Genomic DNA, 24,158 nt, shown 5'->3' on the forward strand with positions numbered 1-24,158 from the left:
AACAGTTTGACATTAAATATTGGAATATGCTTTCAAAATTGTGTGCATTCATTGTGATTTTGTTACATTTATTTGAATATAATTGATATACCTTTGATATACTATACATACACTGTAAATGTTAGAAGCACTTTAGTATATGTAATTATCTTTAATTAAAATACTGCAAAACTACCCCTGCTGTAGGCCATTGCTTAGAAAAAAGTTTTTCTTTCAAATGTATTTATGAATCAGTCTAATCAAATAAAAACATTTGTGTCATTGATCATGTGATCTCGTTTTTGGATGGTAACCACACAAAGGAGTCTTTTGTTTTTAAATGTGAGTTTTATAATTTAATTAGAATTAATACATTACAGCCCAAATATTGTTTGGGTTTAAATATGAAATATTTAAGGTATCTATCCCTGTAGCCGGAACCAGAAGAGATCTGTCATCATTTACCATAAATGGGCAAGTAAGTGTGACGCATCTGTTCAGCTGGATTGTTATTGGCTGTGACTTTATCGCAGAACTCGCTGTGATTGGACTATCGTTTAACCCATATAAAACGGCGCTTCATGTTACAAAGTATGTTTTGGTGTTATTATTGCGTTAGTTATACATAAAGTTAATGATAAAGTGTCTCTGTTTTGTGAGAAATTGCTCCTTTACTGAGATCCCCACCCTAACCCTAAGCATGGCTGCACATTTCAATGAACTACAGGACAATGTTTCCTGTTCCATTGATAGCATGACAGAGATATGTGGGTAATGTAGTTTAAAACGTTTAGTAATGAAACAATAAATGTTAAATACATAATATCTTTAATGGAAAACTGGATATCTAAATTTGTTCATTGTGCAAACTTTTATGACATATATGAGGGACAGGCTGAAATTTGATAATTTACTGTGAGCACTTTAAAAATAGCCTTTATGCCAGCTTTCCGTATATGTCAGAAAACTGGGCCCAACATTATTTAGTAAACATAGCATAAGCAGTTGTCCTGCCGATTTTCTCTTTGATACACTAACCGGACTGTGAGTTACAGCCATTTGAAATGTGCAGTTTTTTGCTCTTCTGGGGGCCGCTGGGCCCTTGGGGGTGGAAGTGCAGTACAATCTACACAGATCTACACACACTATTACACAGGGATAATGCACCATTCAGTAAAACAAACAAAACAAAACAGTGCCTACATTTCCTTTTCACCCCCTCTGGTTGCTGCTTATATGCCTGACATCAGTAACGTCTATGCTTTCATTTTAAATGCAGTAGTAGATGTACTAGAATGATCAACATGGATCATCTTCAATTATGCTTGAAGTGTTTATATCAAGATAGCCACTGCAGCCTCTTGTTATTCACATAGCTTCCCTTTATTTCACTGAAAACATTGCAGTTGCAGCTTATACATGCAAGTATGTGCAACTTTTGTTGCATTGTTTTGTTGCAACTTTTGTCCCAAATATCATTAACCAGATCTAAATGTGTATGTCCTAAGAAAAAGAATCATGGTAATTAATTATATGTAGTTGTTTTTAAATTATGAACTAAACTAAAGAAATAAGAAATTAAAATTTCTCAAATATTGTTTTTATTTACTGTACCAAACACCACTTTCAATAAACAATATTCACCATACTTTATTACACAACACTTTATTGGAGGACACAGCATAAAGTTGATAAAGTAGCATAAAGACAATGAGATTCAAGATAAATAAAAATGTGTCTTCAAAAATACATTAACATCATATTAATCCATTCACAGCTGCTGAGCCACAAAATGAGTGCCAGAGAATCATATTCAGTCACCTATGATACAGAAAACAGATTTGATATTGTGTTGGAAAATAATGATTCATTATCACTAAACTGGTTTCTTGCTCTTCCCTGTACATGTCTCGATCATGTTCATGTTCTTCTTCCTCGTCTAAACAGTTTGTTCAGGTGTACCCTACAGTACAACAGAAGAACAGAAGATGTGATCACTGATGTGGTGTAGCTTTTTCTCAACCAGAGGAAGAAGTCTCAACATCCCATTGTCAGGCGTTCTCCAGTCCTGGTCTGAAAGTAAAGCAAAAAACACAAACAATACAAATTAAGTTGTTTAATGGACAGTCAGGTCAGCTTATGGCTACGTTTACACGTGGATGGCTATTTTCATAAACGGACATTTCACCCCTCTTCGTTTTCAAAAATAACATCGTGCACACGAACCCGTGTATATGCCGTCCAGAGCATGCCAAACCTGTAGGTGGCAGTGTAACGAGAAGCTCAAGCCCACGTTAGCCAATCAGAATCCCGAAAATAGTCTCATATTGTGACGTCGCTGCCTAAAACTCAGTTTTTCTCAGTTTACATGCAAACGTGCAAACAAAGTTTTCCAAAATCTCTACTTTGGCCGGAGTTTTTAGAAATAATCGTTTTCTGTGATAAAAACTGGGTTTTCGTGTAAATGAGAGGCCAAACCGCAGGGAAATATCAGTGTCTTCACTTCGTGTAAACGGGGCCTATGTTCTGCGATATATTAAGCAGTGATGGGCTACTCTGGCCCTTAGCGTCCACTGTCCTGCAGATTTGGCTCCAACCTCAAACCCTCCTGCCTATTGTCTATAAGTAAAGCTGAAGACTTTCATATGTGCTCAATTAGGGTTGGAGGTAAACTCTCAACCTTAAAAAGGAGAACGCAAAAGGGCCAGAGTTGCCCGTTCCTGATTTAAATATACAAAGCAGCAGTCAGTACATTATATAATATACACATTGATTTATTTTATACATATATAAATATATATGTATAAAATAAATCAATGTGTATATTATATAATGTACTGACTGCTGCTTTGTAAATTTAAATCAGGAACAGGCAACTCTGGCCCTTTTGCGTTCTCCTTTTTAAGGTTGAGATTGTATATATATATATATATATGTATATATATATATATATATATATATAATATTTCAGCACATTATATAAGCTAAATACTGAACAAAAAATGTTTTACCCATATCAACAGCAACCTATTTTAAAATATCTTTAAAAAAGGCATGGTCTCTTTTGCCTTTGCAAGTGATGCTTGATTTTTTTCAAGACAACATACTCTTCTGTCACTTGTTTCAAGAGCTTCCTGTAACCTGAACAATGTAAAATTGTCAACATCAAATTATGTACTACATATTACAGCATTGTTTCAATACAAGACATACCAATGGATTTGCCCACCTTTCTGTCTTCTTTGGGCACCAGATGTTCCTTCCTCACCCGAAACAAAGGACTTATTCGATTAGCTTGTGTTGATATAAGGACTGGTCTTCCTTCTCTGCTGTAAAAAAAGAAAGTATCTACTTACTCGTGCAATTACTATTGTTCTTGAAACATAAGACAGTTATAATTTACCTTACGATTCAGGAGAGAGCATTTGATGAGTAAATACTGATTGAAATGTTCTAGAAACTTTACCTGGGAAGGGCTGATCACGGCAAGATCCGCTGCGACTCACTAGTAGCTCTTGTGAGGGTTGGCTCTTAAAAGAGCTGTTGAGTTTGATGTTGTAGAGATCTAAAAAAAAGACAAAGTAATCCTGCAATACAGAAAGGAAGGTAATTTTATTACATTACATGCAAGCAGTCAGTTATACAACTGTGGGATATATTTCTGTAAAGAGTGTTGCATAATTAAATGTTAAAAGCATTTTTATGTTATACGTTCACTGATATGTGGGCATTTCTATGAATAAAAGTATGTCTTTAATAGCAAGCAATAATCATATGAACTCGTTTAAAAATAACATGATTTATATGCAAACGGGACAGTTATCAGCAGTGTAACTGATCTGATTACGACAAAATAATCGCGTATCTGATGTCATGTGACAAGTCAGATTAGCTTTTCCACTCTTGCAAACAGAGGTAGGTTATGAGGTGTGGAGAGACATCATGTATCATTGGACATTGGAACATGAACACAACAGACAGGGACTAATTTGTAATAATTTTAATGAATACACAATGCAATTAATATAAACTTTCTGACAGTGTGTGGGACATCAGACTACTATCCAAGAAGGGGCGCAACTGATTTACAAATATCGCGATAAATATGTACAGGAATTGAGGCAGTAGCCAATGAGCACTAGGAGTAAAAGCTGCAGGATTATGTACGAGTATACAAATATGTACTAGTATCGTACGAATTTGACAACTTGTTAAATCTTGTGAATTATTAAGACTTTGAGACTGTTCATACTGATTGGGCTATGGGTTTTGTAAGAACAGGTTTAAGAAACAACAAATGCTTGATAAAATGTTTGATTTAGGGTTAAAACCAACACATACGTACGATTGCGAATATTTGTCTTTGCAGCGGTCCGTCTCCTCCGTTTACTTGTCCTCAAACAATAATGGGCTGACTGAGTTCGAAAGGCCTTTTTGGTCTTTTCAGCTGAAAACAGAGAAAATAAAATATCATTATGTATAATATATAGGATTATTTAAAGGAAAAAGTACTGATTTTCCTTACAAATATTGGATGTTACATTATTAAGCATTAAAAGCATGGTAGGTGTTGTGGTTAATATGCATAATTTACAACAATTATCACTTTAAAACGACCAATACTGAGGTAAAAGCATGGTTAGTGTTGTGGTTACTGTGCATTTACAATAAGTACCACATTAAAACTACCAATAGTGTGGTAAAAGCATGGTAAGTTGTGTGATTACTGTCTTTTTACTACACTTATCACAGTAAAACTAATGTTACTGTGGTAAAAGCATGGTGTTGTTTTTACTGTGCTTCTACTACATATACAACTTTGGAACTAATTGTACAACTTAAAAACCTGATATGAATATGATTAACTGATTGAAGGTCTACTCTAGGCCTACTGTATAGCACATCACGTGACAGACAGTGTTTAATCACCATAGAAACCATTTTCATAGAAAGCAATGAAACGCAAAGCCTCCGTTGAGATGACAGATATAATGCAGTGACTGAACTTGAGCTAATCTGATTAATTTCGACACACAGAAAATACATTATATCAAACATTATTAGGACAGCGTATTTACGACTACTTACCAACATCTGGCACACGTGAACTGATGCCAAATATCGCGAGGTGTTCGGAATGAGACTTCTTCAGCGCGATTTCCTACTAATAAAATATTTTTTTAAAATATCAATAAACAGCAAAGCAATCCAGCTTCCCTGGCAATAAGAACGAAATAATATAATTAAAATAAATACATAAACCATGATAAGATCTCGTGAATAAATGTTGATTAAACAGCTTCTCTACTGCAGCCCGATAGGGAGATATAATCGTGCTTTGATCACGAAAGATGCTTCCCATTGAAATACATTAGTTTTAAAAAACGTGCTGGAATTACGAAAATAACGAAATAAACGTGCCCGTGCCACGAATCAATAGATTAAATTACGTGACCATATCACGAACTGCCGTGAGACTGGGTTGCACATAACCTTTGGAAACATTTTTTTTTTGTCCCTTAGAGAGGTATTGTATATGCTTTTTTTTATGAAAGAAACAATACATACAGTATTTCTTCTTTCAATATCATTTGTTCTTCAGAGATTATTATTTAAATACAACAAGTAGCTGTATGCAAAATGACCCACATTTGGTTTGCAATCATTGAAAAAGGGTAAAAATCACACAGTTTGAACATCGAGTCACATTGGGATCCGCAAATCTCTGGGATTGAACCAGCCTTTAAAATTGAGATTCCAAAAGAAAATGTATTAAGAACCAGAATATAAAAAAAGATATTTAGATATCTTTAATACTTTGAGAGTTTCAGGCACGCAAATTTGAAAAAAAAAAAAAACAATATTTATGGCATTCAGATAGGGACGTTATATATGTGTTTTGAAAAGTGAAAACCAGATATATTTAGTTTCAACACTATTTGTTCTTTAGACATTCATATTTAAAAGTAAAACGTATCAACATGTGTGCAAAGTTTGACCACTGGAAACGTGTACAGTTTAACAGATTACTTTTGGAGATCCCCATATCTCTGGAGTTATATATAGGGCCATACACACTAACATACTTAGAATCCAAGGATATTAAGATATCTTTAATACTTCTTCCCCTTGTTTCTTCCACTTCATGAGTAGCTCTCGGCTTAAGCTAGTCCCAGATTAAAATGCACATTTGAGTTGTTTTAACTGAAAGCAACTTGCACTGATATATCTTAAAATTTAACTCAAGATTCACACCAGTGTGTGTGTGTGTGTGTGTGTGTGTGTGTGTGTGTGTGTGTGTTGTCCTATTCAAATTATAAATGCATTTCAAAACTAAACAGGAGCCAAGTCTGAATTTCACAGGCTGTATATACAGTATGTACAACATGATCTCAGTTCTGATGAAGGTGTGTGTGATTCGATCATTCACGGCTGAGATCAGTTGGCGTGACAATCAGCCTTTACGTCTAGATGATGGAGATTATCAAATCCAATGAATAGAATATCATATTTCTCAGGTCAGTATATGCTAATCTCTCTTGTCAGACAAGGATTTATCACTGGGGCACAGCAGAATTTTAATGTCCCCGTTGTCCATATATATTAGATATGATCTGCAAGAAAAGGCAGGGTTTCTCCCTTCTCTTCACTTTTTATATTATTTTTGAACTTCAATGCTAGCAGCTTTTAATAGCAGACTATACATAAGAAACATTTTTTCCAGGAATTTAAATGTGACCGTCAGTCCTCTTGTCAGCTCACAGCATTTGCTCTGTGACGGATTGGCCAAGGAACTTGCTGTGAGCTGGGCAAACCGTGTATGTCCTCCATAAGTGGGTCAAATATAGAGTAAATCCAGTCCACAAGGCCCGCAAACTCAGTCAGGTGCATCATGGGTAACCGTACACCGCAGCTGATGACATCGTGTCTGTTTGCACACACAGGCCTGTGCATAGAGTGACATTTACATGTTTTCATTATCACTATGATAAATTATACAAATAAATACATAACACGATTATGCAAAATAATATTTTGTGCATAAAAATGAGTTCTTCCACTGTAAATTAATAATGATTGACCCATAAGCAGCTCCGCTCTGAATCTGTGCCTGCAGAACTCAGCAGAAACATCCTCACTTTCTGCAGCATTTTAACATCTGTCATTCACAAAGTTGTGCACTTTTATATTTATATAAATGTTATATTTATATACACTGGGGGAAATAAAGTAGATTTACTTTTGGTAACACTTTATTTTGACAGTCCGCTTTTGACATTCAGCTGACTATAAGTAACTATTGCAACCGTGAACCCTAGCAGTCTGCTAATACTCCAATGACTGCTAGTTGACATGTAGTTTCAAATTAATTAGAGTTAATTGACACGTATTGACATTAATAATTGACATTACAAAGTTATAGTAAGTAGACTATCTAAAGTGGACAATCAAAGTAAAGTGTAACCTTTCAGAAATAATTACATTTTACAGAGAAATGGCAAGTAACAAGTTTTTTGCAGTATATGTATAGTTTACAGAAACATTCTCTGATGCACAACCTTGGACACATCATCAGTGTTGTTTCCAGGAGTCACTGGGTGTTTCGGGTCTTACAACAGATACCCTCGTCCAGGCGACCCGACCGAGGCTGATCAGACCCCGGCCTGTGTCCCAGTGCCATTCTACTGCCCCCACTGCTCTCCCCTCTTTAACCAGAGCCATCTGGATGCTTTTTCCACTGCCTCCACGTTGTTGCCTGTGGCTCTTCTTCGGTTAGCACCTGTTATGCCCAGCGCGCCGTAGGCCTTGCTCAGGGAGTAACTGGCGAATCCCCTACTGCCCACCTCTACTGGCATACACCTGGTCCTCCATCCGTTCCTCCGACAATCCTCCACCAGTTCTTGGTATTTCTCCCTCTTTCTCTCTTGAGCTTCCTCCATCCTCTCCTCCCAGGGCACTGTCAGCTCTAACTAGATCAGGTGTTTTGTGGCCTCAGAGACCAAGATGATGTCAGGTCTCAGTTTGGACTGGGTGATGTGTGTTGGGATTTTCAGCTACCTCTCCAGGTCGACAGTCTCGGGCAGTGAAGAGCAAACCTACAGAGCAGTTTTTACATTTTTTTCTCTGGCTTTTGTCCTTCCTTGATGAAGTGAATGGCCTTGGCTGTAGCTTGGGTGTATCGGCTGTCCTTGATCCCCTTGCTGATTGGCTCAGCGATGGATTTGAGGACCTTGTCGTGCCTCCATCGATACCGACCCTCACCAGCGCCTTGGAGCAGCTGCTCAGGATGTGTTCTAATGTCCCTATTTTGGAACAAAGAGGGCATACAGGTGTTTCTATTTTGCCCCATGTGCACAGGTTGGATGGACTTCGGAGGACGTCATAGATCCCCTGAATCAAGAACTTGATTCTCTGGGGGTTCCACTTCCAGATTTCCTTCCAGCCGGGTCTCTGCCTGCTGTTCCCGTGTCCGTGCAACGATGAAATCCTCCCTGACTGAGCTAAAAGGGAGCCTGAGCTTGTTGGTGTTCCCATATATCCGATGTTACTTAGGCTACGTGGCAGGCCCAGCCATCTGCGCAGATAGCTGCTCACCTTTTGCTCAAAACCTTCCACCACTGTCATGGGGACCTCATATATAAGCAGAGGCCAGAGGATTCCATGCTGGTAGACCCAGGCCTTGAATCTTCCAGGGAGCTCAGACAGTTTATAAAGTTGCATTAAGCTATTAATAACTACTATAAAATTGCCACAGTACCTAATGTGAAGGAATTGACTATTCAACTAATGTTAAGATAATGTTAACAAAAAGTCCTCAGATTCCCTCTGGGCCGTCCTATAAGAGAGCTTGACAAATTAGACATTTTATAAATGCTTTATCTTGTGGCTACTTGTTTTATCACAGCAAAGCACAAGTTTTGAATGCTTCCCAAAACTATCTGCCCCCAATAAATCTTGTTTGCCCCTCATAAAAGCCATCGCCGATGAGAACGGCACAGCGACAGCTCATCATCATCATCATCATCATCATCATCATCATGCACCCACACTTGCTATTATGCGTGATAACTTTGACATGCATTTGAACGGGGAAATCTCATAAAAAAACATTATGCAATGTTTAGGTCTTTTTTTTCCGGGATTCCTGCACCCATTATAGCTTTGTCATCTAATGGCAGGTTCATCCAGACCTCTATTTATGTGCAAGAATTGAGTGTGAAGAGAGACTGAGAGACATTAATTCCCCAGGCATGGAAACTCATCAGGGAGAATAATTGAATGGCTCGTCGTTTTTCAGATATATGGGTCAGAGCTGCCAGGTATGCATGCCTGCAAATCCTGCGTGAACAAGACAAAATAGACTTCCATTGGATTTGAATTGTGACTCTGGGATGTTTTATTAAATATCACTCTTTCAGGAAATGAAGCGAGACTTGTTCTTTTATCTTCTCTACGAGCTATGTTATGAAACAGATACGTTTAAAAACTACATGCTCTTCTACAATAAACAGTGCAGATACTGGATATGCTACATTTGCATTCATTCATTAAGCAAATGCTTTTATCTAAAGCAACTTACAAATGAGGAATACACAAAAACAAGTGAATCATAACATGAAAAGTAACACTTTTAAGCTCTATGCTGAAAGTGCCTCTGCATGATCGGCTGATGTTCCTGTTAACTGGATAAAGTCGTCTTGTCTGGTTTGAAACATGTCTGCAATCTCTGGTGAGAGACTAATAAATACTTTCACCATTTTGCGTTTCTTTTCCACTCTCTAATTGGACAAAGATTTGGCGAATGATCATAAATACTGACCATCTCATAATTCGAACATTTAATAACATTTATCTTTTCAGTGGCACCATGATATGAAATGAATTTTACTTTATTTTTTATTTTATCTTATTTATTATCTTTAAATCCAATTATTTGTTTAGACGTCCCTTTTGAGTTTACTATGTTTTTAAAGGGAGCAAGTGAACTTTAATTTCTAAGTTTAACCAACTGGAAATGTTTTACAGTGTATTCATTGTTAATTTCAACATTTACTAATACATTACATAAATCATAAGTTGAATCGGTTGCTATTATTTAATGGACCCAAGTTAACATGAACTAACAATGAACAGCTGTATTTGTAATAGTGCTGTAATAGTGTGTGTGTGTGTGTATGTGTGTGTGTGTGTGTGTGTGTTGTCAAATTGATTCATATGCCCCTATCCCTAAACCTGCCCATCACAGGAAACATTCTGCATTTTTACACTTTTAATAAAACATTGTTTTTTAAGCTATTTGAATTACGAGGACTCATGAAATGTCCTCATAAACCACGTTTAAGTTATAATACCAGGGTAATACACATGTCATTATACACATTTGAGTCACACACACACACACACACACACACACACACACACACACACACACACACACACACACACACACACACACACACACACACACACACACACACACACTTTTATGTTAGATTTGACAGCACTATTACAAATACAGCTGTTCATTGTTAGTTCATGTTACTGTAACTTGGGTCCATTAAATAAATAGCAACCGATTCAACTTGTGATTTATGAAATGTAAATGTTGAAATGAACAATAAATCCAGTTGGTTAAACTTAGAAATGAAAACGTAGTAAACTCAACTAAAAGGGAAGTCTAAACAAATAATTGGATTTAAATATAATAAATAAGATAAAATTAACTTAATTACGACATCATGTTTTATAAAGTTTTCATTCTTAGTTAGTTGGTTGCCTAGTGTTAACCTTATTGTTACACACTTGCCATGGTGGCAAAATATAGTTTCTTATGTTTCTGAAAATAAACAGTTGATGTGTGCCCCCAGTGGCCTGGAAGTGTAAGTGCAGCTGCGACTTTAGACTTCTGGAGGAAACTCGAGTTGACGTTATGCTACTGCACTTCAGTTTGTAAGTGTTCTTTCTGTTTTATTCACGCAGTGTGGAAGAAAAAACAGCCATCTACTCTCGCGTGTGTTTGATGAGCCACGCATGTCCTCACACACTTCCATCCGCCTGTCTCTGAGAAATGGCACTGCAAGGTTCATTTACGGAGATGGGCTGGCAATGACACATTGACGGTTTGGTTGCAATGACAGCGAAGGTTGAGTCTTTGATTTGTGTTCTCCACCTTTCCTGACAGGTGTCTCTCCAACACTTCATTTGATAAGGAGCCAACGCGTCCCCATTTCCTAAAGCTATTTCTCTGCAAACACTGAAAATAACATGTCGCCTCATTTGTTTTAGGGTGAAATGTCGATTTCAACCGTATCGATTTGACTGGGGGGGACGTCATGTCCTGTTAAAGATATAAAAACAGCAATATCTCATAGCAAACTACACTTCTTACTTCAGGGGTGTCCGAAGGCATGGGACAAAACTAACCACAGTGTCATTGTAGGAACCACAGCGTTTTATCTCCATCAACAAACTGCGTTTTCAAATCTACACATCGACAGTCGACACTGATGCAGCATCAATACTGTTGCCCTATGGGAAGGTAGAGGTAGAGAGAGAGAGAGAGAGAGAGAGAGAGAGAGAGAGAGAGAGAGAATTTAGAATTTTGAAACACGACTTTATTCCAATTTTTACCATTTTACATTTACCTTTTATACCACAACTAAAAAATAAAACAAAACAAAAACTTGTTCTACATTAGCAGAAAAGAAAAAAAAATTGTTTTCCATCACTTCAAATGTGATAACGTCATCCATGGAACTATACAAACGAAATCAATGAGTATTCTGGATTTAACTGTGGCTAAAAACAGAATATTAATATCTTGATCTGCACCCATTTCTATCTTGTTTTTTTTTCTACTCATATAGATTGCCAGCTTTGCTTAACCTATAAAAAAAATTAAACACCTATTTCTTCTAAATATTTAAAACCAACAATAAATACATCTATAGAAAAAGCTTCATTAAAACTATAAAATAAATGATGTAATAAACTAAACAACCTTTTCAGTCTAAAACAATCCATATAAGCATGAAAAATAGTCTCTCTCTTTAAACAAAAAGGGCATTCTGTAGTGACATCAGGGTTTAAAACTGAAATAAAAGCATTAACTGTTTGTAGAGAGAGAGAGAGAGAGAGAGAGAGAGAGAGAGAGAGAGAGAGAGAGAGAGAGAGAGAGAGAGAGAGAGAGAGAGAGAGAGAGATGGCATCTAAAGGGCAGCGAATGGGCTTATTAGCGTTTTTCTCACAGCATCTGGGAATGGGGAAAGGGTAATGTGGGTAATGTGTGACACAGAGCAGTTGCTGGAGTTCCCACATGGTCCACTAAACCTTGATTTAGGGTTTGTTGAGTCACGCAGAGCTGGAGAATGATGTATATGAGCACTTCCTTAGCCGGTGCAGTTGTGCTTAGCTGAGTGCTAGTGCTCTGGGTGTATTAGTCTTTCACACAATATAGTGCCTTAAGGTCGGTCTCCTTGTCTCCTTCGCACATTTCCACACTGCAAAGCAATGATATCTTTGTTGCCTTGCACTTCCCTTGGATAAATATCACTTTGCCGCGGCCTCTTTCCCTTCTGTCTGTTGTAGGATGGGCCTTTTTTACCCTCCTCTCCGTGTTGCTACATTAAAATGTGCAAAACTTGTTGAATAGGTGAAGGACCAAACCAGACTCATTAGATATGCCTGTGGTGATATGTCTGCATTGCTTCTTGCATGTTTTGCAACACTTCCAATGCAAAATGTTGCACTAAAATCATCTTCAATTTGCGCTAAAAGCATGTTCGGATAAAACTCGGATGAATGTGTTTGGCAACAAAGCACCACCCATACGGAAATTTAATATAGCCTATGTACACATATGAAATATACATATATGAAATATATCCACGTATATAAAATATATATGCCCATATATAAAACTTGTTCGAAAATGGAACAATTGACATATAAAACCAGCCCATTTATTTTATGTATGTATAATAGTGTTTTTTTATATACATGTCACATATATAATTATCAGTTTTCAAATATAATTTGTGTAGTATTTGTTTTGTTTTTATGAGCTGGTCAAGAAGAGGTAAAATAATAATAAATAATACATTTTATTTATAAAAGATTCGAAAATGAGATAGAAATTGAAATGAAATGTGGATATGTAGACTTGATCTGTAGACTTGAAATAAATAGTTAAATAGTAAATAGTTTGGCATATATAAATTAAACATATCGGTGACATATATGGTCAAAACATACAGTATTATATCAATAATAATCATATACATCATATTAATATATGTCAATATACTCATTTAATATGGCAAATTTATATATGTTAAAAACCTATATCAACATACTGTATATGTAGAGATATGTACGGTATATATGTGATAGCAATATATTGTCTTATATTTAGCATATATGACGATATTATCATCTTTGCACTAGCGATAGGGACATATATGTCATAAATTACATTTCCGTATGGGCACAAATACACTAAACACGACCCTAAACCATGTCATTTTAGCATTACCGGGTGAGCTGCCGAGCAAGTTTACTAACTCAGAAAAGGCGCACATATGGAGCTGCTTATGTGATGCAAACACCAATATACTACATTACAAGTCATGCACTACGGTAAAAGTGAGCGTATAACATAGTCTTGTCTAAGGAACTGCGCAAAACATTAGTCAATAGTAATCGATAATCTGCCCATGTAAACATAATTTGAGTGAAAGCAATAAAAGTTGTTGGTGTTTTACTGCATTTAGTGTTCATTTCAGCTTAAACCGCTGTGAATTGCATGTATTTATATGTTTTTTGAGTTTTGCAAAAATGTACAGTAGAGACATGTTTTTCCAATGAGCTAAAATTACCTAGGGCAACATCATATAATATATAATATATATATATGGCAATAAAAAGATAGAAATATGCATCCTTTGAGGGTAGATATGATATAAAGGTTCACCTTCAGAGGTTCTGCCCCAATATGGAGAAAAAAAAGATACAATCTTAGCAGTTTTTTTATGAAGCTGTAGGATGAACAGACTCAGAAAAGCAACATTAACTAGGAAAGTCAGAGACTTAGCTTTGCTGATGACGCTGGCTTTATCCCCGTGAGAATTAGCACAGATGCAGACACACACACACACACACACACACACACACACGCACACACACACACACACACACACAGACACACACACACACACACACACACACACACACACACACACACACACACACACACACACACACACACACACACACACACACACACACACACACACACACACCTGCAGCTGTCTTGAGACAGACTTGCTCTCCCTCTTCAAGCACCAAAGCTGAACTCTGCAATCATAAGCGTATCGTCCTCTACGGCTCCAGCTAATGGTGGCTCCACCAGGCTCCTCATTTGTCTTCAAGAAGGCGACACAGTCCAGCAAATCCTCTAATAGTTTAAATCATCCACAGATTCTGCCGGACACAGATGTCTCGGTCATGCCAGAGTGCTAATTAGCAAGAACACAGGTGAGAGCCAAACGAAAGAACAATCTTCCTCATCGCTCGAAGGTGTAATATCATTTCAATAATAAGCTTGAAACCGTGGAATATAACAGGTTTTCATTGCCGCTGATTCGGTCAAGGATTATTTAAAGGATTATTTAAAGGATTATTTCAGTTCAGGATTAAAATGTCCAGATAATGTACTCTCCCCACGTCATTCACGATGTTCATGTCTTTCTTTCTTCAGTCGAAAAGAAATCAAGGTTTTTGAGGAAAACATTCCAGGATTTTTCTCCATATAGTGACTTCAATGGTTATTCGAAGGTCTACATATATACTTTTTAACCACAAATGCTCAACTTTAAATGTTTACATTTTTTAGAGCATGTCCGCTGGTTTGTCTAGATGAGACTCTTATTCCTCGGCTGAATCGTGTCAAGACTTTGAAGCTGCACTGAAATATATATATATATCCGTATATAAGTAATCCGTAAGTAAAATATATATATTTTTTTGTGTGAAAATTACTTGATTAGGATATATATATATATATAATTCTTTTTTATTCTTTTTTTTAAATTATTAAAAAAAAATTGTGAAAACGACCGATGGTCGAGACTTTGAAGCTGCACTGAAACTCACATTTTGGACCTTCGACCCGTTGATTACTTGTTGAAACTGCAAGTATATATGTGCACTAATAAGTATATCCAAAATTGTACTTGTGGTAACACTTTTTCCACTTTTGACATTTTACTAACCATTTACTAACTTCTCAATTAAGTAATTTTTTAAACCATAACACAAATGACCTTTCCAAGTGATTATGTAATGCGTGAAGTCGTGGAAGTGTATTTGTGGTTAAAAAGTATATATATTTATATATATGACTCTTATTCTTCGGCTGGGATCGTGTCGAGACTTTGAAGCTGCACTGAAACTCACATCTGGACCTTCAACTTGTTGATTACCGTTGAAATCCTGGAATGTTTTTCTCAAAAGACATGAACATATTGGATGACGTGGGGGGTGAGTAAATGAGCAGGACATTTTAATTCTGGAGTGAACGACTCCTTCAACGGGATCCTCCAGACAGACGGTCCGGTCTGAGGTTCACCAGGCGTGTTCTGATTGGCCGGAGATCCACATGGGAAATAGAGAGCTCACTCTTACGCAAGCGATTAGGGCAGAAAATATGAGTCCAGACGACCAGGTGTGTCCCGATTCCTCTGATTGAATTCCCGCTTGCCTCTACGGCCTTCACCACCACAGCTCACTTTTCATCTCTCCTAATCTCATTATGATTTTATGGCCTGCGCCGCCCAGGGATGTGAGGCTTTAGGAGCGCAGAGCTGCCAAATAGATTCCCTTCAAGCTGGCGCGATAGAGAAACCAAATAAGTCTCCATCACCCCTCCAGTTCCAGCTTGATAGAGTTGTTTCTGACAGAAGCCAAGTGGAATGCCGAACGTAATTGTTGTCGTTTTACACCGCTAGTTTATTTTGCCTCTTCTAATGATCCTAGATGGCAGTTGTCAATGTATAATAGCATGACTTGGCTAAGGCTAATGACAGCCAATTAGCTGGAGCCTGAAGAGACTGTTATGTTTTAATGTCTCTGGTCTATAAACTGTTTTAAAGTAACATCAGAGATCAGTAATAACATGGATGGATAACATGGACGGAACTGAAATGGAACTAATTCAGGAATGATTTACTAATAAGCAGGAATACCCCTCACAAGACACAGTATATGAATAGCAACTCGATATTTGATGATTACGCCGACCTTTTAACCTCAGTTTACTCATGAGCGTTGTTTCCTAACGTTTCAAATCCCTTATAATAAAGTCATTATGTAATGCCCCTCAGGCTGGGATGTAATTGTTTCTCTTCTCTGTTGGATTGGTGCCTGATACTCCCACCTCTTTCTGAGGCTAATTCGGTGTTGACAGCGTGTCACATAAGGTGTGGACGAGACCGTCCATCTGGCCAGAGCGCATGAGGCTATTCTTATCACGGCACACAGGGGGAGCGTGGGAGTGATAACTGACACGTTCATTTCTGGTTTTGGAACGTGGGTTGGAAAAGACTTACACATTCACGCTGAGACATTCTGTGTATGCAAAGGTGACCCCCTTCAAGCACACACATTTTCACAGATAAACAGCATTTTAGAGATATTTAGTCAAGTAATAAGGACCTTTGGTGGGCCTTTTAGTAACGGCAGTCTAATGATTTTGGTCTTATCTCTTGTAGAAAAAGCATTTTGTTATTTAGGCAATAAGTGCTGCATCATTCAAGATCATCTGAAATCAGTGGTTCCTCTATACACAAGAGGAACTTTACAAATGTAAATGTGTCCCATGTGAAAACAAAGTGTGCTTAATTGCATTAAATATGCACTTGTAGTGTATGTAAAATCGTAAAAACTAAAAAACTGTACTTGCAGACACAATATTGATGATTTAAAGCGTAACTCTCGCCAAAATGCAACCTAAGGTCTTTTTGTGAATCTACTTTCGTGTAAAAACATAATTGACCTATGGCTAAGCCACGCCCCCTCCGCTCACTCGGACAAACAGTCAACATTCGGTGACAGACGCTATGGCAGTTATATGAAATATAGCATTTTATTAGGAGTTATTACTCACACTAAATCAGCTTTTGAACATCCTGACCTCTTGTCTATTGACACTGTATGTACATAGTTTGAATATTTAGTTATGTTGAAGAGGAGTAAAAAGGCTACATGTTTTGCTAAAAAAAAAAACACAAAGTTCCCCAGTTGTTTTGGTAGAAAGTTGTCTAAAATGTTGTGCTTCAACATGTAATTAATGGTTCATGATCAGATTAAATATGTACAGGTCTAAGTTGCATACGTTTCCAGGACAAGCATTTTTACCATCTTTACCAAGAGCACCTCTCCGCTAGTGTTGTGCTACAGTATTTACATGAATCATTCAGCACAACATTGCTAACATTTGTTATCTCAGATATTAATACAGTTATATAGTTATTGCAGATACGTTAATGAAGCTAAGTGACATGATGTACAACGCAGCTAAAAGATAACGTTAACATTTCTAATGTAAGGCTAACGTTAGCCTAACGTTACGTTAGAGATGTTAAAGATAATGTTCAAATACGTTGTTGACTTACCTTAGAACAGCTGTAGACATCCTTGTTTAATTTGACAACGTTTAGTTGGTGTTGTGGTCTACCGCATAACTTAATGCAGAGCAGACACTTATCTCGGTTGAGATGTGGCTTTGGAAAGGGTCGTCGTCCAGCCTCTCGGGATACCTAGTGTGGGGGCATGTAACCCATGCACACCGTTTGACCATTTTACACTTAAAATGACAAGAAATAACATATAAAAACGAATGAAAACTGACTAACTGCAATGCATTTCAACGGACGTGGAAGCAGAGAATGTCTGAGTGTATTGGATTAGCTATGCGCACTGTGATTGGCTCATCGTGTTTGGGGGCGTGGCTTAGCCATATGTCAATTAGGATGGAAACACCACTTTTAAGATTGACCGTATTTTAGTTTTTGGTCAAATTGCCTTTTGAATGGGAGTGCATGGGTCACTACAATGATAGCATCAAAATCGCTATTTTAAAACACTAATGCGGCTCGACACGACATGAAACTGTGCTGGAAGTGTCACCAGCGGCTCTACACATGAACTCCAGCATTGACTACATTGTTTGTGTACACAGAGTTTACTAAAAAGAAAGGTTTTGAACAACTCACTATAGCTGTTGTTGTTTCCGGTCGCCGGCATTTTGTCAGTCAAAAAATAGTCGATCTCCGAATGTGAATGAACTGACTCCATATGAGGAAATACAAGGTCAATATTGATTTTCATTAAAGACAAAACAACAAATTATCCATGAATTTATACGGAACTAAGCTTTAGAAGCTTTCCATCTTTACTCTCCTCCCTGTTATGTTGCATTCGGAGATCGACTATTTTTGACTGACAAAATGCCGGCGGCCGGAAACAAGAATGTATTTTTAATTTTTATTTGATTTTAAATGACTCTAAACATACTTTGTTCCCCCAAGTTATACATATTGTATATGTTTTATATGTCAAGCATTTTTATGTTTGTGCAAAACCATAGTGCTGAAAAAAAAGTAGCCTGACATGGTTCTTCTTTACTAAGCATCAGGGTTGTAACAAGTAAACAGGACATTAACATATGCCAGTCAGCTTGCCAACAAACATCAGCACTTCTTTAAGGTTCTTCTCTTCGGGTGAGGGCTTCGGTTATCGCTTGTGAAGTTCCTCTGAAGCCCTTCAGACCCTTCGCTGAAGCTTTTTGTGAAGGCACCTGGACAGGTATAAATATTAATCATGCCCATTGTTAGAGGAAGCTTTGTGGGCTTGACGTGAGCAAAACATCCTACCTCTTCTCCTCTCTCCTCTCTCTGATGACTGACAGATTTAAACATTTTTTTTTTTTGTGAAGCTTGGCCCCACAGCCGGTTGGCAGCAAACCTGTCAGGCTGTGCTGCTCAATGTGTGTGTGTGTGTGTGTGTAATAGTAGTGATGGCAAAAGCAGAAGATTGCTGTAGTGAGTGACAGGCTGGAGCATTAGCATTCAGATCACGCTAGCGCTTTGATATCTCAGCGCTGGCAGCCGACGGGTCCCGGGATCGTCCAGTGTTCCCGAGTGTGTCCACTTCTCCATCCCTACAACTACAGGGTCCTCTACGTACCTCACACTCGTGTGTTGCGTCTGTCTTCCCCACGGCTGCCGTCTGAGCATATTCTTTATGCTTTGACTGCGAGAACACAAAGCACATGCACAGCTGTTTTCACTACACCACGTCTAGGTGACATGTGGTTACATGACTCATTTCAACACGGAGAAGATATGAAAGGCCTGAGGACACGTCCAAGGTCAAAACACTGAGACATGCTCTTTGCACAGGGGGAAGTACATATGACATTTGGATCAGAATCAGAAAGATCTTTATTGCCAAGTGTGCTTGCACACACAATGAATTTTTCTTGGTACTGAAGCTTCCAGTGCACACATACAAACACAAAAAGAAACATTGTAATAAAAATTCTAAGAATAAAAATATAAAAATATGAAAATAGTATAAAAGTATAAGGTCACGGTTGGATTTAGTCAGAATAAGAAATAACAGATTATGAACATATTTACAGTATTTTGAATAGTATGAATACAAATATACTATATCTGTTCCAATATATACTTCCTAAATAGGTAGCAACCTTCTAAGGGAGAATATTAAATGCAACTATGCACTTATCAATCGATACCAATAATTCTCGGTTCACTTGAGAATATTTTCTCTTCAGCCGTCGCTAAAGCGCTGCAGCCGAGCATTAAAACACTCACGGTGTACACTACGGTCTCTGTACTCACAGCACGGACACGAATATTTTAACGATTTAAAAAAGATGAATCACTGTCTGGCCATCTGAGATTTCAGTATGGAGATAAAGGTTAGGATGAATTTTCGGTAGTATTACATCACATCAGAAGTGTATATTAGCAGCGCTTGTTGTTTTCTTTTGGCATCTGGAAGCAATTACATGTTACTTACAACCTTAAAGGGGTTGTGTAATGCCCTGTGTAAGTCTCTGATGTCCCCAGAGTGTGTGTGTGAAGTTTTAGCTCAAAATACCCCACAGATATTTTTATATGGCATGTTAAAATTGTCACTTTTTGAGGGTGAGCAAAAACACACTGTTTTGTGTCTGTCCCTTTAAATGCAAATGAGCTGCTGCTCCCGGCGCAGGGGGCGGAGCTTCAAGAGCCCATGTCCTTTTACCTCACACACACACACACACACTGGAAATTTCAAAGACGTTTAGCCTTTTTTGTTCAAACCGGAGTTGGACAATGATGGAGAGACTCAAGAAGAAGTGACAACATGTAGAAGCAACAGGACATTTCTGAATGGTTGATGAATTTATGTAGATTATGTGTAGTTATCTTCTAGTCACTGATTAGCAAATTCTGTCATCATAAAATCAACGCATCATACAAAGCTGCGCATTCCAAGGCACTTCAGAGGGCTTTTAAAACACTGTTATCCATAGTGCATGATCTGATCATAGTGCAAAACTGAACAGCTTTTAGCGCCACTAACTGGAAATTTCACTTTGAAATCAATGCATGTAATATTTTGCACAAATGTCACACAACAGGCAGTTTTTTTTTTTTTTTTTCAATGAGCCTTGGTTGGATTGTTTCATTGAACCGTATTCTGAGATTGTCTTCTCCACGAAGGAATCACGTAACTCTGAGTTTGAGCTATAATTAAGTATTTTCCGAAGAACCTTCCCATTGGCCGTTTATGATTCTATAAACTGCTGCTTATTAGGTTTGGGAACAGAGCAAAATATATTAAGGGCTTCAATTTAAACATTATTAGCCGAGTAGAGCATATAGTGTTCATATGTGGCTAGGACTGTTTTAGTGGGATAGTATTCCTGGATGGGCATAAAGATGCATGCAGACAAGCAGAACGAGGACATAATTGGCAGAATCTCTGGAGATTAACAGTATAGAGTGACTTTGAGAGAGGACAGATACTAATAGTGTTTGTGGTAATTTGCATGAGTGTGTCAGAAGGTTGTGCTTTTGTTTCAGTATTACACACATCAACTCAAACATCAAATCTGTGTGTGTCTGTCAGGGCTCACTATATTCGATATATGATAAATCATTTTTATTTATTTTTTGCAACAGAAACAAATGTACTCTAAATGGGTATTTGTAATTTAACGATAGCGAAACCAGTACAGCATGTAGCACACAATAGTGCAATAAGAAGCAGACATGTCTAAGCAAACAACTCTGTCATTTTATAAATCCTAGCAGGCCAGTGTGTAAACAGGAGGATGAGGGATATGACGCAATCTGGGTTATTATCAGAAGCAAGAGCCCAGCCAGAGAGAACGGCCAGGGAGTGCATTCCACATTTTACAAAACATTCATTATGTTTTGTTTGATTGAAGGTAAGTGTGTGTGTGTGTGTGTGTGTGTGTGTGTGTGTGTGTGTGTGTGTGTGTGTGTGTGTGTGTGTGTGTGTGTGTGTGTGTGTGGTTATTGACTTGGATTATCTGTTTACTTAAGCTCTATGTATTTAATTTCTTAAATTTTGTTGCTTTCTTCCGGTTTTTAATAAACTGCTGACTGGATTGAGCCATACAGAATCTCATTGAAATTTTGTTACAATGACAATAAATAATTAATCTCTATGGAAGCTTGTTTCTAAGGTAATTGTGACGTTTTATCTCACAATTATGTTCTTATATGTCACAATTGTAAAAGTTTACATTTTGCAATTCTGACTGTTTTTCCTCGAAATTATACGATTGTGGGCCGCATTTGCGAGCTAATATATTTTATTATCTGAATAGCTTATATCAAGTCCAATTTGGGGAAAAAAGTCAGCTCCAAATTTTTTTATTTTCTCACTATTGCGAATCAGAATTCAGAGGTAAAAAGTTTTTTCAGAGCTGAAAAATCAGCTTTTTCTTCTTTTTTTTTATTCAGTGGGGAAAACAAACTTCCATACATCTAACAATGTCTAATGTATCTAATAATAATAATGTAATGTACACATCGTACTCATTATTTTCAAAAAAGTTTTGAAATATTTTTTTCAAGATTAAAAAGTTTTGATTTAAATATATTTATCTTAAAATATCTTATCATTTCTTGACATTAGTTATTGTGTTAACATGAACTAATGAAGAACAATACAGAATGTATTAATCTTCAAACAGTTTGTTCTGTTAACATTAGTTAATGCACTAGAACTAACATGAACATGAAGAGTTTTATTAACTAACAATAACAAAGGTTAATAAATGCTGTGAGAATATATTGCTCATATTTTTTGTTGCATTGATGTACTTTTGTTATATCACATATAGACATGTTTGATTGCAGACCTCACATGTTGTTCCCTCAAGTTATTCCCTGACCGAGCATTGCCTTCGATGAGCTTATGATAAGATATGTTATCTAGGCAATTGGTTCCGGGAGTATATTACAGTTCATAATTATTTAACAATGCATTGGAATCTTGATGGCTTGTTTTCCTCTGTATAATTCTAAACAAACACAACGCAAACAGCTGTCGACGTCTCAGGTCAACACTCATTATCTGTGTCCCTGAAGAGCACAATGTCAAGGTGGCGGAGGCTTGTAATCATGTCCACATCAGGCACTGATTAATAGTTTAATCACAACTTGCCAGAGAACATTAACAAGCTTTTAATTGAATGATGTGCAAAAATAAATAATAAATAACTATAATGTTGTTGTTAGCAGCTTAAATGCCAGAATCCATGTTAAGTCTCTTAGAGGAGCAGTGATTAATGATAATGTGGTCAATTACAGATGAGGAGGATAATGCTTCTTATCTATGATGATAAAACTGGCCGTTTGAGTCGGATTTTAATATAGCTCTATAAACGAGCAACTATCAGGAAAAGGCTTTATGCTTGTAATCTAAAGATTATCTTAAAAGAGTGATTGCTACAAATTCAGCCTAATAACCTGACCGTTGGACTTTGCAGAGAATACTGCAACATATCTGCACATATCTGTGTATTTAGCAACAACTTGGATATAAACATTGCATTTGTGCAGCTTGTTGCCATGTGGTAGATTATAGATACTAAAGCTAATATGATGTATACTTGAATCTTACAAGTTTTAAAAGCAGTATTACAGTTTGTACCAATGAAAGGCAAAATGGGATATACATGAACAACTCAATCCACTATAAAATATCCACTATACTCTTAATTCAAATAGCTTCTTATTCACATATAAGCTAGTGCTAGTGTGTACATATTTAAGCGTTTTTCCTCGAAAAAAATGTAGTCTTGTCTTAAAATAGCTTAGATGTAACTCGACACCTTTACCTCATTTAGAATATGCGGTTCTATGAATATGCAAATGAACCCCGCCTCCACTCACTCACTCAGCTCATAGATCCACTGGTTGACGATCACACGTTGATCTGATTGGTTACAAGGTAGTGTGTGACGTCTCTTTCGTTCACTGCAGTTTTAAGCAGAAAATACTCAGCAATGCTGTCGACTTATGAATTTGCACATGGTTTGTCTTCAAGCAGATTAAAAACACCACATAGACATATAAACAACATTAAAAGCTGGACTTTAAGTCTTACTTAAAGGAACACACCGATTTTTTGGGACTTTAGCTTATTCACCGTATCCCCAGAGTTAGATAAGTCCATACCCTTCTCATCTCCGTGTGTGCCGTAACTCTGTCTGACGCACCCACCGCTAGCCTAACTTAGCACAAAGACTGGAGGTAAACGGCTCCAGCTAGCCTATTGCTTACATACTGGGAACTATATTCTCAGAAGGCGAAGTATATTTGAGACTATAGACTATGGATATGAATGGTATGAATACATGACACATTGACATTACAGTACAGAATGGCTCTTTCGGCATTATCCTGAACATTGTATAAGCATCTGTGTGTCATTAAATGAAGGAGAGGTTAATTGGAGCGTGTGTAAACATCACATAATAATAATAATAATAATAATAATAATAATACTAATATTATTAATATTATTATAGATGTATTATTATTAATATTAATAATACATGTAATTTG

At 37.1% G+C, this 24,158-nt stretch overlaps 1 long non-coding RNA gene across 1 annotated transcript; it reads right to left on the reverse strand.

Annotated features, from left to right (window-relative positions):
• Positions 1-1,598: 1,598 nt before the first annotated feature.
• On the reverse strand, positions 1,599-5,463 carry LOC307003289. Its single transcript, XR_013798663.1, has 5 exons — positions 5,068-5,463; positions 4,325-4,426; positions 3,446-3,566; positions 3,209-3,308; positions 1,599-2,052 (listed from the first exon to the last, which is right to left on the reverse strand). It is a non-coding gene; the product is annotated as an uncharacterized lncRNA (long non-coding RNA).
• Positions 5,464-24,158: the final 18,695 nt, after the last annotated feature.

This window comes from Phoxinus phoxinus (assembly GCF_949152265.1).
Source record: "Phoxinus phoxinus genome assembly, chromosome: 8".
Classification (NCBI taxonomy): Eukaryota; Metazoa; Chordata; class Actinopteri; order Cypriniformes; family Leuciscidae; genus Phoxinus; species Phoxinus phoxinus.